Raw genomic sequence first — 15,928 nt, 5'->3', positions numbered from 1 at the left:
GCTCGCTGCTAGCCCACTGCCCCCCTCTTTTGCTAAAAGAAGGGTTTCGATCTGGAAAAAAATCAAGACGAGGCTTTTCAGAGGATTCGCCGCCGCCACGAGGCGGAACTTGAGCAGAACCAATCTAGAGCTCCGGCAGGACGATCCTGTCGGGGAAACTTCCCTCCCGGAGGGGGAAATCGTCGCCATCGTCATCACCAACACTCCTCTCATCGGAGGGGACTCATCACCATCAACATATTCATCAGCACCATCTCATCTCCAAACCCTAGTTCATCACTTGTAACCAATCTCCGTCTCGCGACTCCGATTGGTACTTGTAAGGTTGCTAGTAGTGTTAATTAGTCTTTGTAGTTGATGCTATTTGGATTACTTGGTGGAAGAGTTTATGTTCAGATCTTTGATGCCACTCATTACCTCTCTGGTCATGAATATGATTATGCTTTGTGAGTAGTTACTTTTGTTCCTGAGGACATGGGATAAGTCATGCTATAAATAGTCATGTGAATTTGGTATTTGTTCGGTAATTTGATGTGTTGTATGTTGTTTTTCCTCTAGTGGTGTTATGTGAACGTCGACTACATAACACTTCACCATTATTTGGGCCTAGAGGAAGGCATTGGGAAGTAGTAATTAGATGATGGGTTGCTAGAGTGACAGAAGCTTAAACCCCAGTTTATGCATTGCTTCGTAAGGGGCTGATTTGGATCCACTAGTTTAATGCTATGGTTAGACTTTGTCTTAATTCTTCTTTCATAGTTGCGGATGCTTGCGAGAGGGGTTAATCATAAGTGGGATGCTTGTCCAAGTAAGGGCAGTACCCAAGTGCCGGTCCATGCACATATCAAACTATCAAAGTAACGAACGCGAATCATATGAACATGATGAAAACTAGCATGACAGAAGTTCCCGTGTGTCCTCGGGAGCGTTTTTCCTCCGATAAGACTTTTTCCAGGCTTGTCCCTTGCTACAAAAGGGATTGGGCCACTTTGCTGCACCGTTGTTACTTTTGTTACTTGCTACTTGCTACGAATCTTCTCACCACACAACTACTTGTTACCGATAATTTCAGTGCTTGCAGATATTACCTTGCTGAACACTGCTTGTCAGATCCTTCTGCTCCTCGTTGGGTTCGACACTCTTACTTATCGAAAGGACTACGATAGCTCCCCTATACTTGTGGGTCATCAAGACTCTTTTCTGGCGCCGTTGCCGGGGAGTGAAGCGCCTTTGGTAAATGGAACTTGGTAAGGAAACATTCATATAATGTGCTGTAATTTATTGTCACTTGTCACTATGGAAACTAATCCTTTGAGGGGCTTGTTCGGGGTATCTTCACCTCGAACGGAAGCACATAGAGTTGCTCCTCAACCTGCTGCACCTACTGAAAATATTTGCTATGAATCTCCTTCGGGTATGCTTGAGAAACTGCTGGCTAATCCTTTACAGGAGATGGAACATCACATCCAGACTTGCATCTAATCTATGTAGATGAAGTTTGTGGTTTATTTAAGCTTGCAGGTTTGCCCGAGGATGAGGTCAAGAAGAAGGTCTTTCCCTTATCTTTGAGGGATAAGGCGTTGACATGGTATAGGCTATGTGATGATACTAGATCATGGAACTACAATCGGTTGAAATTGGAATTTCATCAAAAGTTTTATCCTATGCATTTAGTACATCGTGATCGGAATCATATTTATAATTTTTGGCCTCGTGACAGAGAAAACATCGCTCAAGCTTGGGGGAGTCTTAAATCAATGTTATATTCATGCCCCAACCATGAGCTCTCCAGAGAAATTATCATTTAGAACTTCTATGCTCGGCTTTGTCATGATTATCGCACCATGCTTGACACTTCTTGTACCGGTTCTTTTGTGAAGAGAGATATTGACTTCAAATGGAATTTATTGGAGAGGATTAAACGCAACTCTGAAGATTGGGAGCTTGATGAAGGTAAGGAGTCAGGTATGAATTTCAAGTTTGATTGCGTTAAATCCTTTGTTGAAACGAATACTTTTTGTGATTTTAGCGCTAAGTATGGACTTGACTCTGAGATAGTAGCTTCATTGTGTGAATCCTTTGCTGCTCACATTGATATCCCCAAAGAGAAGTGGTTTAAATATCATCCTCCCTTAGAGGTCAATGTAGTTAAACCCAATCCAGTTGAAGAGAGAGTCATTGCCTATAATGATCCTATTGTTCCCAGTGCTTGCATTGAGAAACCACCTTTCCATGTTAGGATAAAGGATAATTCTAAAGCTTCAACTGTGATACATAGAGGCTACATTAGAACACCTACACCCCCTGAGAAAATTAGAGTTGAACCTAGCATTGTTATTATCAAAGATCTCCTATCCGACAATGTTGATGGCCATGATATTCACTTCTGTGAAGATGCTGCTAGAATTGCTAAACCACATACTAGAGACAAACATAGGCCTGTTGTTGGCACGCCTGTTGTCTCTGTTAAGATAGGAGATCATTGTTATCATGGTTTATGTGACGTGGGTGCTAGTGTTAGTGCAATACCTCAATCCTTATATGATGAAATCAAAGACGAGATTGCACCTGTTGAGATAGAGCCTATTGATGTCACTATTCAGCTTGCCAATAGAGATACTATCTGCCCTGTGGGAATTGTTAGGCATATTGAAGTCTTGTGTGGTAAAACGAAGTATCCTGTTGATTTCCTCGTTCTTGCTACCACTCAAGATAGCTTTTGTCCCATCATATTTGGCAGACCTTTTCTCAATACAGTCAATGCTCATATTGACTGTGAGAAGCAAACTGTCACTGTTGGCTTTGAAGGTGTGTCACACGAGTTCAATTTCTCCAAGTTTGGTAGACAACCTCATGAAAAAGAGTTGCCTAGTAGGGATGAAACTATTGCCTTAGCTTCTATTGCCGTGCCTCCTACTGATCCTTTAGAGAAATACTTGCTTGAGCATGAAAATGATATGCATATGGATGAAAGGGATGAGATAGATAGAGTTGTCTTAGAACAATATCCTATCCTTAAGAATAATTTGCATGTTGAACTGCTTGGGGATCCACCCCCACCGAAGGGTGATCCTGTGTTCGAGCTTAAACAGTTGCCTGATACTCTTAAGTATGCTTATCTTGATGAAAAAGAGATATATCATGTTATAATTAGTGCTAACCTCTCAGAGCATGAAGAAAAGAAGTTACTAAAAACTCTGAGGAAGCACCGTGCTGCTATTGGATACTCTTGATGATCTTAAGGGCATTAGTCCCACCCTATGCCAGCACAAGATTAAAACTGATCCTGATTCCAAACCAGTTGCTGATCATCAACGGAGATTAAATCCTAAGATGAAAGAGGTAGTAAGAAAAGAAATACTAAAGCTCCTGGAAGCGGGTATTATCTATCCTGTTGCTCATAGTGATTGGGTAAGTCTGGTGCATTGCGTCCCTAAGAAGGGAGGCATTACCGTTGTCCCTAATGATAAGGATGAATTGATCCCACAGAGTATTATTACTGGCTATAGGATGGTGATCGATTTTAGGAAATTGAATAAAGCCACTAGGACAGATCATTACCCTTTGCCTTTTGTAAGTGCATCTAGTGCCCCTAAATGATTTTGGTGGTTTGAAGACTTATAGGTTAAGTATCTAATGTGTTCATGAGTGTACACATGATCTATAAGTCACTGAGGAGTTTGAAATATTTGATGAATATCGACCCCTAAAAATGTATATCTTCGGTTGAAGAAATTGGTCTGAAGCTATAGAATTGAATCGCGAAGAATCTGCGATGAAATTGATATTCCTCATGAAGATATTGAAATTGAGGAATTCGGTGTGTCCTGAAGAAAATCATTCTGAAGACTTTGAAGCATGAAGATTTACTCTTTCTGTTTTGTTTTCTTCACACTTGAGTAATAGGAACACCGTACTATTAAAGGGGGTCAAGGTAACACTTTGGAATGAATTTCCTCATGATGCTCAACCCAAGCCTAATCCTACCAAAAGCCTCAAGTGAGGAATATGAGTGACATGAGGACTCTCACAGTTCAGGGTTCCGACCGTTTCGATAGCCACGCCACATCATTGGTCTTATCCACACCAACGGTCATATTATTTAAGGGCATTAGTGTCAAATCATGTAAAATCCCAAATTTTGGAATGTTAAAATAATCATTACATTGTTTGTTTGTTTGCTTAAGTGATTGAAACTTGTGTGAAATTTGAAACTTTTCAAAAACTTTTGAATGAGAGGGAATAAAATGACTTTCCCCATCTCCGATGAATTCAAGTTCAATCTTTTAAAAGAAAAGAGAGAAGATGACATGACTTCTTCAACTATAAACAATTTGAACGGAGTTTGCACTTGATTTATTTCAAAATATTTGCCCTTGCTTCTATATTTTTCTTCCCCGACAAAATTCTTGCACGCAAGAAAGAGCGGAGGAAAATGACCCTGCAAAAACCAGGGCCATTCATTGAAATATTTTGAGGCAAGAAAAAACCAAATTTTAATTTGAGAAAATAATTGCAAAAAGAAATAATGCTTTTAGGGATTTTTTGGAAAAAACATTTTTTTTAAGTTTTTATTTTGGCCGTGGAAAAATGCCCATCATTTAGATTTTATTTTTCTGATAATTTTAGTATATAGAAACTCTATATTCCGAATTGATTTGATTTCCGTTTTATCGTTTTAGTTTCCTAGTTTTGAAGAAGGAAAGAAATCGTGTTTAAATGGAAATAAACGGTGGCCCATTAAGACATTTCCAAAAACTGGCCTAACATGATCTTCTTCTTCCTCTATCTCCTTCCTCATGTGCACAAAAAACTTCCATAGCCATGGTGAGAGGAATCTCCACTTTCCCGATCTCCTTGCTCCTTCCTTCTCCGAGCACCCCGAGCCCCTATAAATACTCCCCTCAACCTTCTCTCCCCATTTTCCCCATAGCCCAGCCCCTCGCCTCGTCGGAACGCAGCCCCCACCTCGCCGGAGTTCGCCTCCAACAGGAACTCGCCGGAGCTCCTGCTGCTCCCTCCCGTCGCCCCCACGCTCCGCCGACGCCACCAACCTTCCGCCCGAGCCCTCCTCCATCACCTAGACCCCTCCACCGCCTCGGCCGGCCACCGGAGCAACCTTCCCGCCGTCTTCTCCAACTCCGGCGACTAACTCCGGTGAGATCCTCGAAATCCCGTATTGCAGTTTTTTCAGAAAATTGCAATCTTAGAAAATTCATATCTATTAGTTTGTAACTCCAAATTAGATGATTCTTTTTGCGTTGGATCAAAAAATTTATGCAGTTTCTGTAGATATATAATTTGTCTATTTTTGAATTTATAACAATTGAGTTAGATCAGATTTGAATTAAAGCATGTTTTGCTTATTCCGGGAGTTTAAAAATAGCTTTTAATTTGATTCGTTTTGCTGCTGTTTCCTATTGATCATATCTTTCAGTAGTTTAAGTTTCAATGTTTTTTTAAATAATTTTACTTAGGGTTTTAAGCAAAACAGATTCTGTTTTAGCCTTTTTTGTTTTCTTGCTATTTCTTTTGTATTAATTGTTCTTAATTTGTTTTTTTTAATTGTGACAAGTTATATTTTGTTTTCTGATATTTACCAGTAACTTTTCAACAGCAACAAAATTTTATTTTATTTATTCTTATTCGTTTGCATGGAATCAATTCTAGTTCTATACTAACTTGTGAATTGATTGCATTGCTAGTTTGATTTCCTATTTTGAAAATACTTATAAAAAATATTGTTTTGTAAATTTTACTTCTGTTATCTTAGTTATTTTATATTTTGTTTTCTGTTATTTTTTCTATTTTAGTGTTTTATTTTCTGTTAGACAAAAACTATTTAGTGTTTGACGTAGTAGAAGACTCCCTAGTCTTATTTGAAGTTTCCTTCGGATTCCTATTCGCTCTCTCTGTTGTTTTGATTGCTAGAATGATTGCTAGAATGATTGCTAGTATGAGTGATTATGTGAATGATATGTTTGTTATATAGATTTCATCGGAGAGTGACGAGTAGTCTATCAAGTTATTTCTTGAGAAATTCTTCTTCATCAACCTCACCAGCCAAGTCATTTGATCATGTATCACCTATGTTTTATGCATCGTAGTTCTACCATCCTATGCCGAATTGCATGCTGAGCAGGTACTTGGAAATTATGGTTACATATTGTAGTATCACGTGGTAGGCACCCAACAACCCCGTTACTAGGCCCGGGACGACAAATTTCATATTGCTATGCTTGAGTAGACGGGATTCGGTTGAGTGCATAACACGAGTGATGCGAGGTTGATTAAATAATCAAGACCGGTTAAGACAAGATTTTCAAGACCTCGGACGCAATGCAACTCTGGGTGAAGGACGGTTGATCGGCTCCCTGGAGAACCCAGTGGATGACCCGGGATGCTGGAGAGGCCATGACATCCTGCGGAAAGCTTCACCCAGGCTCAAAGGGACGGACGGATATTTTCAAGACCCAAGGCTTACCTGCACAGCCACAAGTCATTATGGGCTCTGGCTTGGTTGGACAACGCGGCGACTCTGGACAGGCGGTGCTAGCAGATGTAGAAGAATGGTAGGAATGGATGGGCACCGACAGGGATTCAGAGGGACCAGTTGAAAGACCATGGTTTGATCATCCGGTCTTCAAACACCCTGAAGTGCGAGGACATACACGGAGGCGATCAAATCTTGTGGGGAACGTGTGCAAAACTCTGCAGAGTACTCAAACCTAATCGATTAGCCGTGTCCACGGTCATGGACAACTTGAGCCAAAGGAACTGAAGTTATCTGGATTTCTCAGCACCATTAAATATATTTGATGTGGGAATTATTGACAACTCAGGTACGAGAATTGGTTGGCGGAACCATCTCGTTAACAACCAACAATGTAGTAACATTTTGCTTTTAGCCCTCTCTTGATGTAGGATAAAACTTGCTTTTCGCTAAAAACTTATAGCCCCACCTGCCATATATGCATATAGTATAGATGATTACTTTTCACCCCTCTCTTATGTGACTTGCCGGCATATTCAATATGCTGACCTACACGGCTGCAACGTCTTATGTTGCAGATATTTTTCTTCGACGAGTAAGAGTACGATTCAGGGTTACGGTCTACACTCAACTGTCGTTGGTGTTATTTGGGACTCCACTCCCTTGACTGCTTCCACTGAAATATTTAAGGTATATATCAGTTTTACGCTATTTACATGTGATTGCACTTTGATATATACATTGATGTACTGTGTGTGCCAGCATACTGATCCAGGGATGGCACAGAAACACAGAGGCTTGACTCGTTTTGAGTCGGGTCGCTGCAAATCATGTCGGGATGCTCCCAGGCTATAAGTAGCCGCCCCCCACAACCATTAGCTGGTTGGCTGCTCCGTTAGAAACTGATACTTGTCATAAGAGCAACCCAAATTCCTCAGAGTGTTCGAGACTAATTCATCAGTGAGAAAATACCCCAAACACCAAACCACAAACCGGGAACCAAGTGATTGAGCATCACTGAAGAAGTTGTTCCTGTGTGGGACTGAAGCCTTTTACCTTTGAGGACTGTGCATCCTCCAGACGGTTAAGCGTCATGGACTAGAGCAATCCAGCAGTCAATTGTGGATCGCTGGGTGACCAAGTTTGTGAGGGTTTGGAAGTCTGCCCTAAAGACTTACCATGAGTGTTGGGCGAGGACTGTGTGTTCTTAGCCCAAGGAGAATACGGTAGGGACTGTGTGTCCCGGGACTGTGTGTCTTTTGGTTTCAATACCAAGCCGCTCCAAACCAGATGTACAACTGTCACAGCAGTTGGAACTGGGTCATCAACTACTGTCTTCGGTGTGAAACGGGTTCTAATTCCTCAACTCTTTATATTCCTCAGATTATGTGTTGACGACTTTCACTGTCACTGTTTGAAGAATTTGCTGAAGACTTTCTCTGAAATTCCTCAACCCCAAATTCTTCACGCAAGTTAATCTTCATCCGTTTTCTGCGTGCCTGCTTACTGTGCAATCTGTTTTCACATTCCTCATACTGAAAAATTGATGTAGTGAAACTTTGCACTCCTGATCCTTTACTGTTTCCGCTGTGAGTTAGTCATCAGTGAGGAATTTCCTCAAAAGGAAGTTTCTCAGTGATGAAATTCTCAAAATCTCCTGTTCAGCCCCCTCTAGTCTATATAACGCACTTTCAATTGGTATCAGAGCAAGTTACTCCCTTGTTCTGTGTGACTTTGGTTTAACCAAGTGGAGTTTTAGTTATGTCGACTACAGGCATGTCCTACTTTCGAAGAAAAGAACTTTCCCTTCTGGAAGACCAAGATGCAGATGCATCTACAAGCTATTGACAATGATCTCTGGTATATTGTGGAACATGGCGTCCCTATTATCTCTGCTAGTGTCTCTGCTGCTGATGTGAAGAAATTCAAGCAACTTGATTCTCAAGCGAAGAATATCATCTGTGGCCATCTGAGCCCAGGCCAGTTTGGAAGAGTGAGTGCTTTGGGCTCAGCGACACTTATCTGGGAGAGACTGTGCAAAGTAAATGAAGGACTATCAACCCAGCATGATTCTCGTGTTGATGTTCTTCGCAATCTCTTCAATCGCTTCAAGAGGCTTGACAATGAAAGCTACCAAGATACCTTTGATCGCCTCACTGACATATCAAATAAACTACAAGCACTCGGAGCTCGAGACATTACTGATCACGAAGTTGTGAAGAAACTTCTAAGATCTTTTTATTCTTCATTTGATACTTTAGTCCTGATGATTCAAGAAAGACCAGACTACAAGATGCTTGATCCAGCTGATATACTCGAAAGACTCAATACTCATGAATTCCAGCAAGAAGAAAAGAAAGATCTATATGGACCAAGCTATTCTAGACCACGTGCACTGAAGGCTAGAGCAATTTCCTCATCTGAAGAAGAAGACTCGGATGATAGCATTGGTGACCCTGAAGAGTTTGGACAGGAGCTTGCAATGCTCGTGAGGAAATTCCAGAGGTTTACACGACGTGGCCAGTTCGGTAAATCTTCAAGAAGAGATATGAGGAAATCAGAATCTTCATCTGAGGACTACAAGAAAAGAACCTGCCACAAATGCAAGAAATGAGGTCACTACATTGCTGATTGTTCCTGTTGGGGAAAGGAATCAAAGAAGAATAAATACAAGGATGACAGTTCTGATGACTCGAAGAAGAAGAAGAAATCTTCAAAATCCTCATCTTCAAAGCCCTCATCGCACAAGAAGACTAGTTTCAGAAAGGCTCGGGCACTTATTGGCAAGGAAATGGATTCCGAAGCAGAATTAGAGGAATGTGATGAAGAGGAGGGTTTTGATGAAGACTCATAATCCGGACAGGCCAGTCTTGCACTTGCAACCACTTTCGTCAGCAAGTCAATCTTCAACCTTGAAGAAGATGATAACCTCATCCACTCTGATGACTATGATGATGACTTCGCTCCAACCTATTGCTTCATGGCAAAAGGTTCAAAGGTACCGAATGATGCTTCCTCCTCTGATTCAAGTGACTGTGATACTAATGATTATAAAAAACCCAGTTACAGTAAACTTGCTATCATTGCCACTAAACAACAAACTGCCCTGGAAAAGCTTCAGAAACTGCTATATAGAAGTGATGATCTGTTAAATGATGAAATGAATCTTACCCAAATCCTCACTGAAGATGTGAAAAGTCTTCAGTCTAGATTTGATAATCTTCAAGATCGTTATGATACACTCCTCGCTGATCATGAGAAACTTTCCTATGAATTCCTTCAAAGGAAGCTTGATCTAGAGAAGCTGAGGATTTCTCATGATGATCTTCGTATGGAAAATGATTCATTAATAGCTCAACAGATTAGCGCTGCTCAAGCTGAATTCATTCCTCCATGTCTTAAATGCATTGAACGTGAAACTGCTAATTCTTCACCAGAATCATCAAATGCTTCTATTGCTACAAATTCTTCAACTGCTCCTGTAGGGTCAAATTCCTCACTTGAGGAAAACACAAATGTCACTGATGAAAATGCAAGGCTGAAGGAATTGTATGTGACAGGCATATACAAAAGTCTCAAAGGACGTCAAACCCTTTGTGATGTGCTCAAAAAGCAGATCTTGAACATGAACCCGAGGAAAGAAGGAATTGCCTATGGGAGGAAATTGAATGGTGATGGATCTTATTGGAAACCTGAGCAGTATCCCAAAACCTCATGGGTTGCTGCTACTGGACCTCCATTTGATCCATCCAATCTAACTGGCTTTTCATGTGAATTATCCTATTCCTCAGATGAGTCATTTGACTCCAACTATAAACTGTTCAAAAATCAAGTTGGTGAAGTATTTGCTCGATATGTTGGAACTAACTACGGGAATGGACCTCCGCTGAGGAAAATCTGGGTTCCCAAAAGTTGTCTTGAAAATCTTCAGGTGAATGTCCTCATGAAACCACCAACGAAGAATCTGAACCCCAGATCAAATTCCTCAGGAGGACCAAAGTCTTCAAGAGGATCAAAATCCTCAACTGGTCAAAACTATGCTCGTACCCGTGCTAATGCTTCTAACATGCAGGGAAACTACAAGGAATATGAATATGAGCGTTACTCTTCAAATCATTATGTTCATAAATCCTCAAACCAGTTCTCTGCATATTCATACAAATACTTTAACCCCCCTACTGCTAAGAGAAATGCATTAGCTTCAATGCCTCCTTTATCATATGGTGCTCGCAGGATGATGAATGCTTTACCACCCCTTCAAATGTGGGTGGTGAAGAAATTGAACTAATCACTTCTGCAGGTCAGGTCTCCAGATGAAAATCATCATCTGAGAAGTTGCTGGAGACCTGAGGAAATACTTGATAGGACGCAAGCTAATATTGATGAAATAGAAATATTTCACATGTCCTTATAGTTCGGTTATGATAAAATTCCTATCTGATGAAATTGATATCATATTCTTCAAGTTTGAAGCATATGAGATGGTAAGCTGTACTAATTCATTTGCAGGATGACAAATCCAAGAGTACTGAGTGGGTTCTTGATAGTGGTTGCACACATCACATGACTGGTGGTAAAAGCCTGCTGATGAATATGCCACTAATTCCATCACCTCTGAAGCAAATCTCATATGCTGACAAAGGTAAAAGCAAGGTATTGGGACTTGGCAAAGTGGCTATTTCCAAGGATAGGCATATGGACAAAGTGATGCTTGTTGAATCCAAAGTCTTCGAAGGTGTAAGAAGAGGGGATTTGTACATTGTTGATTTCTCTACAGGTCCTCAACCAGCCACTTGCTTACTAGAAAAAACCTCACAAGGATGGCTGTGACACTGAAGACTAGGTCATGCAGGCATGAGGAATTTGCACACGCCTGCAAAGAAGAAGCATGCCATCAGCATCGAATCAGTCAAATTCCTCAAGGATCATCTCTGCGGTGCATGTGAATCTGGGAAAATGACGAGATCCAAGCATCCCTCAAAGACTATCATGACCACTACTCGTCCCTTCGAATTGCTTCATATGGATCTATTTGGACCTACTCACTATGCCACACTAACAAATGCAGCATCTTTATATAGCTTCGTCATAGTTGATGATTATTCCAGATATACATGGGTGCATATCATCTTATATAAAACTGAAGTGCTGGAAATCTTCAAACGATTTTCTTCAAGGGCCTCGACGAACTTCGGCATCAAGAACAAACATATCAGGAGTGATAATGGAACAGAGTTCAAAAACAATGGTCTTGATGATTATCTTGATGAACTCGGTATTACTCACGAATTATCTGCTCCTTATACTCCTCAACAGAACGGTGTCGTCGAAAGGAAGAATAGGACTCTGGTTGAGATGGCAAGAACCATGCTTGAAGAATATCAGACTCCTCGTCGCTTTTGGCCTGAAGCAATCAACACTGCATGCCATATCATCAACAGGGTATATCTTCACAAATTCCTCAAGAAACCTCATATGAACTCCTCACTGATAAGAAACCCAATGTAAGTTATTTCAAAGTCTTCGGTGCAAAATGTTGGATTAGAGATCCTGACCATAGCTCAAAATTTGCACCTAAGGCACATGAGGGTTTTATGCTCGGTTATGGAAAGGACTCGCACACCTACAGAGTCTTCAATAACTATCACAACAAAGTTGTTGAGACTGTAGATGTGCGGTTCGATGAAACTAATGGCTCACAAAGAGAGCAATTACCTTCTGATCGAGATAAGTTGTCTCCTGAGGAAGCAATAAAGCTCAAACCTACTGAAGACATTGTTCCCACTGAGGAAATTGATGAAGAAACCATCCCCATCACTGATGAAAATCAAGAAGGTGCTCCTGAGGAAATTTCTCCAGAACCACTTCCTCAGCCCAGACGAAATCCTCAACTAGATCATTCGAGGATTGCAAATAAAGTAGAACTTGACAAAATCCTCAATGACATGAACGCGCCAGGTCCTCTCACTCGCTCAAAAGCTTCACAGTTAACTTTTGCGGGCATTTCTCCTTTGTATCTATCACAGAACCCTCAAAAGTTGCTGAGGCTTTCCTGGAACCAGAGTGGATCCAAGCTATGCAAGACGAACTTGTCCAATTCAAGCTGAATGACGTATGGGAGCTTGCCAAACGACCAGATCCTCGCAATCACAACATCATCGGAACCAAGTGGATTTTCCGAAACAAGCAAGATGAGGATGGTCAAGTGGTGAGGAATAAGGCATGACTTGTAGCCCAAGGCTACACCCAGGTTGAAGGAATAGATATCGATGAAACTTTTGCACCTGTTGCTAAACTTGAAGCTATTCGAATACTACTTGCTTATGCTAATCATCATAACATCATATTATATCAAATGGATGTGACAAGTGCATTCCTCAAGGGTAAGCTTGAGGAAGAAGTATATGTTGCTCAGCCCCTAGGTTTTGAGGATCCAAAGAATCCAGACAAAGTCTTCAGACTCAAAAAGGCGCTCTATGGTGTCAAGCAAGCCCCTCGGGCATGGTATGATACATTGAAGGAATTCCTCATGAAGAAAGGCTTCAAACCTCGTTCACTCGATCCAACTCTTTTCACTAAATCCTATGATAATGAGCTATTTGTGTGCCAGATATATGTCGATGACATTATATTTGGCTATACTGACAAACGATACAGTGATGAATTTGCTTACATGATGAGTGAAGAATATCAGATGTCTATGATGGGGGAGCTGAAATTCTTCTTAGGTCTTCAAATTCGTCAACAACGCAATGGAATCTTCATATCACAAAAGAAATACCTCAAGGATGTTCTCAGGAAATTCGACATGCATGAATGCAAAGGTGCCAAGACTCCAATGCCTACCAACGGCCACCTCGGCACTGACGAAAATGGTAAAGAATTTGATCAGCAGGTATATCGCTCTATGATTGGCTCTTTATTGTATCTATGTGCATCTAGGCCAGATATAATGCTTAGTGTTTGCATGTGTGCACGTTTTCAAGCAAAACCGAAGGAATCACACCATAAGGCTGTGAAGCATATTCTTCTATACATAGCTCACACACCAACACTAGGATTATGGTATCCCAAGGGCTCAAATCTTCATCTGGTAGGGTATTCTGATTCTGACTATGCTGGTGACCGTGTGGATCGCAAGTCAACATCTGGCACATGCCATTTCCTCGGAAGATCACTAGTTTGGTGGTCCTCAAAGAAGCAGAACTGCGTATCACTCTCCACTGCCGAAGCTGAGTACATTGCTGCTGGTTCATGTTGTGCTCAATTGATGTGGATGAAGCAAACCCTCAAGTACTATGGCATCAACATGAAGAATGTGCCTCTCTACTGGGACAATGAGAGTGCAATCAATATTGCATACAACCCAGTACAACACTCGAAGACCAAGCTCATCCAGATTCGTCATCATTTTCTTCGGGGCCATGTCCTCAAGGGCAATATCCTCATCGACCATGTGAAGACTGATGATCAATTGGCAGATATCTTCACTAAGCCCTTGGATGAGAAAAGGTTTTTCAAGTTGCGTGTGAGCTAAATATCTTAGAATCTTCAAATGTTTTGTAAAAACATGCACACATCCTAAAACTTATGCAAAATTGATGACTTAGATGTGCAACACACGATGAATCGATTTTCTTCAACTAATGAAGAATATCACTCTGAGTGTGAAGAAATCAATGAAGAAATTGATTCTCAGGGCCCTATGATAATTGTATGCGGAGTCTGTAATCAACATTCTTATATGGTGGGTCACGCCACCGCCCAACATGAAATTCCTGAAGTTGATTTTCTTCAAAGGTTCCATTTCCTCAAAATTTGATTTTCTTCAAAACAGTTGTTCTTCATTGTGACGATTTATCACAAAATCCTCAAGTTAGTCAAATCTTCAAAAACACTTGATGATTTTCGTTTACCTAGATAGACTGTGATTTCAAGTCCTCAACAACATTCACTTATAGCTATTTCTTCAAGTTGATATTTCATCTAAGTGAATGTGATCGGATCCTACTTTCCCTCTATGCTATTCTCATCGAGTCTATTCAATTCTTCATATGCGTTCTACTTGAAACTTTGTTCTAAATCCTCACTGCGTCCTTGTCAGCTGATGATTTTGTAACAAAATCCTCAAATTTTCAAAAAAAATAAAATTTAATGAACAGTAACTGAGCCCCACTTTCCTCGTTCGGATCCCCACGATCTCCACTGCTTTGCTCGTAAGCTACACGTGTCCTGCGGAGACGTAGAGGCAGGGGCTATTTGGTTCGATTTATTCGCGCCAATAGTAACTGCCTGGCTATAAATATGTCCCCATCCCCCTCGGTAAAACACCTCTTCGCTCCATCGCTCTCCTGCTACAGCAAAAGCCCCGAACCCTAGCGCCACCGCTGGAAGTCTCGTCGCCGGCGAAGAAGAGCTTCACTGCCTCGACTTTTCCATTGCCGAAACCACGCCGGAGTCGGACCATCCTCGTCCGCTGCCGACGTAGTCGTCCTCTGCAGCCGGGTTAGGGTGCATTGGACACGCACCGAAAGAGCTTCTCCCTGCTACTCTTCTCTGTTCTTCGTGCGCGCCATCTAGGGTAAATAAAAACCCTATTTTTACAGCAAGATTGATCTACTATTTTACCTCTGAGATGTGAAATCTGTTTTTCCTCAAGAATCCATATGCATCTTTTCCTCAAACACTACCTATCACCACACTATTGATGAACTTCACTAAGCATCTAAGATTTTCACGAGATTCCTTAATTGTGCGAATTTTCGGATCTGTACAACTCTGGAACCCAAGAACAGTATGCTTAGGCAAATTCCTCAACCACTGGTCAAATTCCTCAACTGTCAAATTTTTTCATTTTCTTCAAATCTGAGAATGCATATGACCTCTCCAAATTCCTCGCAACTATACTATGTTCACAGGTACACACATGTCAGCTGATGAATCTCTCGGTTCTCATCAAATTAACTCATTTGCAGCATTTATCGAAGAAAATCTTCAAGTCTCATCAGAATCCTCAAGAGTTCAATCTCATCAGCAAAATCCTCAGCTGAAGAAAATGGAGGATGACAGGAAGCAAAAGGGAGGCAAGAAACTTGACCAGAATACAACCTTAGACATCCGTGAGGATATATACCTGGATTACTGCACCCCTGATGAACATGAAACTATGGCCAAGAGAAAGATTCGGCTTCAGAAGATAGAACATCGATGGGCTAAGGAGTGGAAGTAGTACAGATTCGTCACTCCCAAATATGCGAAGAAATTCGCTCTGAAGCCTCCTGGCAAACGTGCTCCACTTGAGGATTATCAAGAAGCACATCCCTCAAGCCTCAAGACCCTTGATGACTATCCTGATGAAAAGGAAAAGCACTTGGCAAAGCTTAAGAAGCAGGCAGATGCTGCTGTGAGGAAATTCAACGAATCATTTGATGTTGC

This window comes from Hordeum vulgare, chromosome 2H (assembly GCF_904849725.1).
Source record: "Hordeum vulgare subsp. vulgare chromosome 2H, MorexV3_pseudomolecules_assembly, whole genome shotgun sequence".
Taxonomy (NCBI): Eukaryota; Viridiplantae; Streptophyta; class Magnoliopsida; order Poales; family Poaceae; genus Hordeum; species Hordeum vulgare.
Note: the sequence above shows the minus strand (reverse complement) of the source record.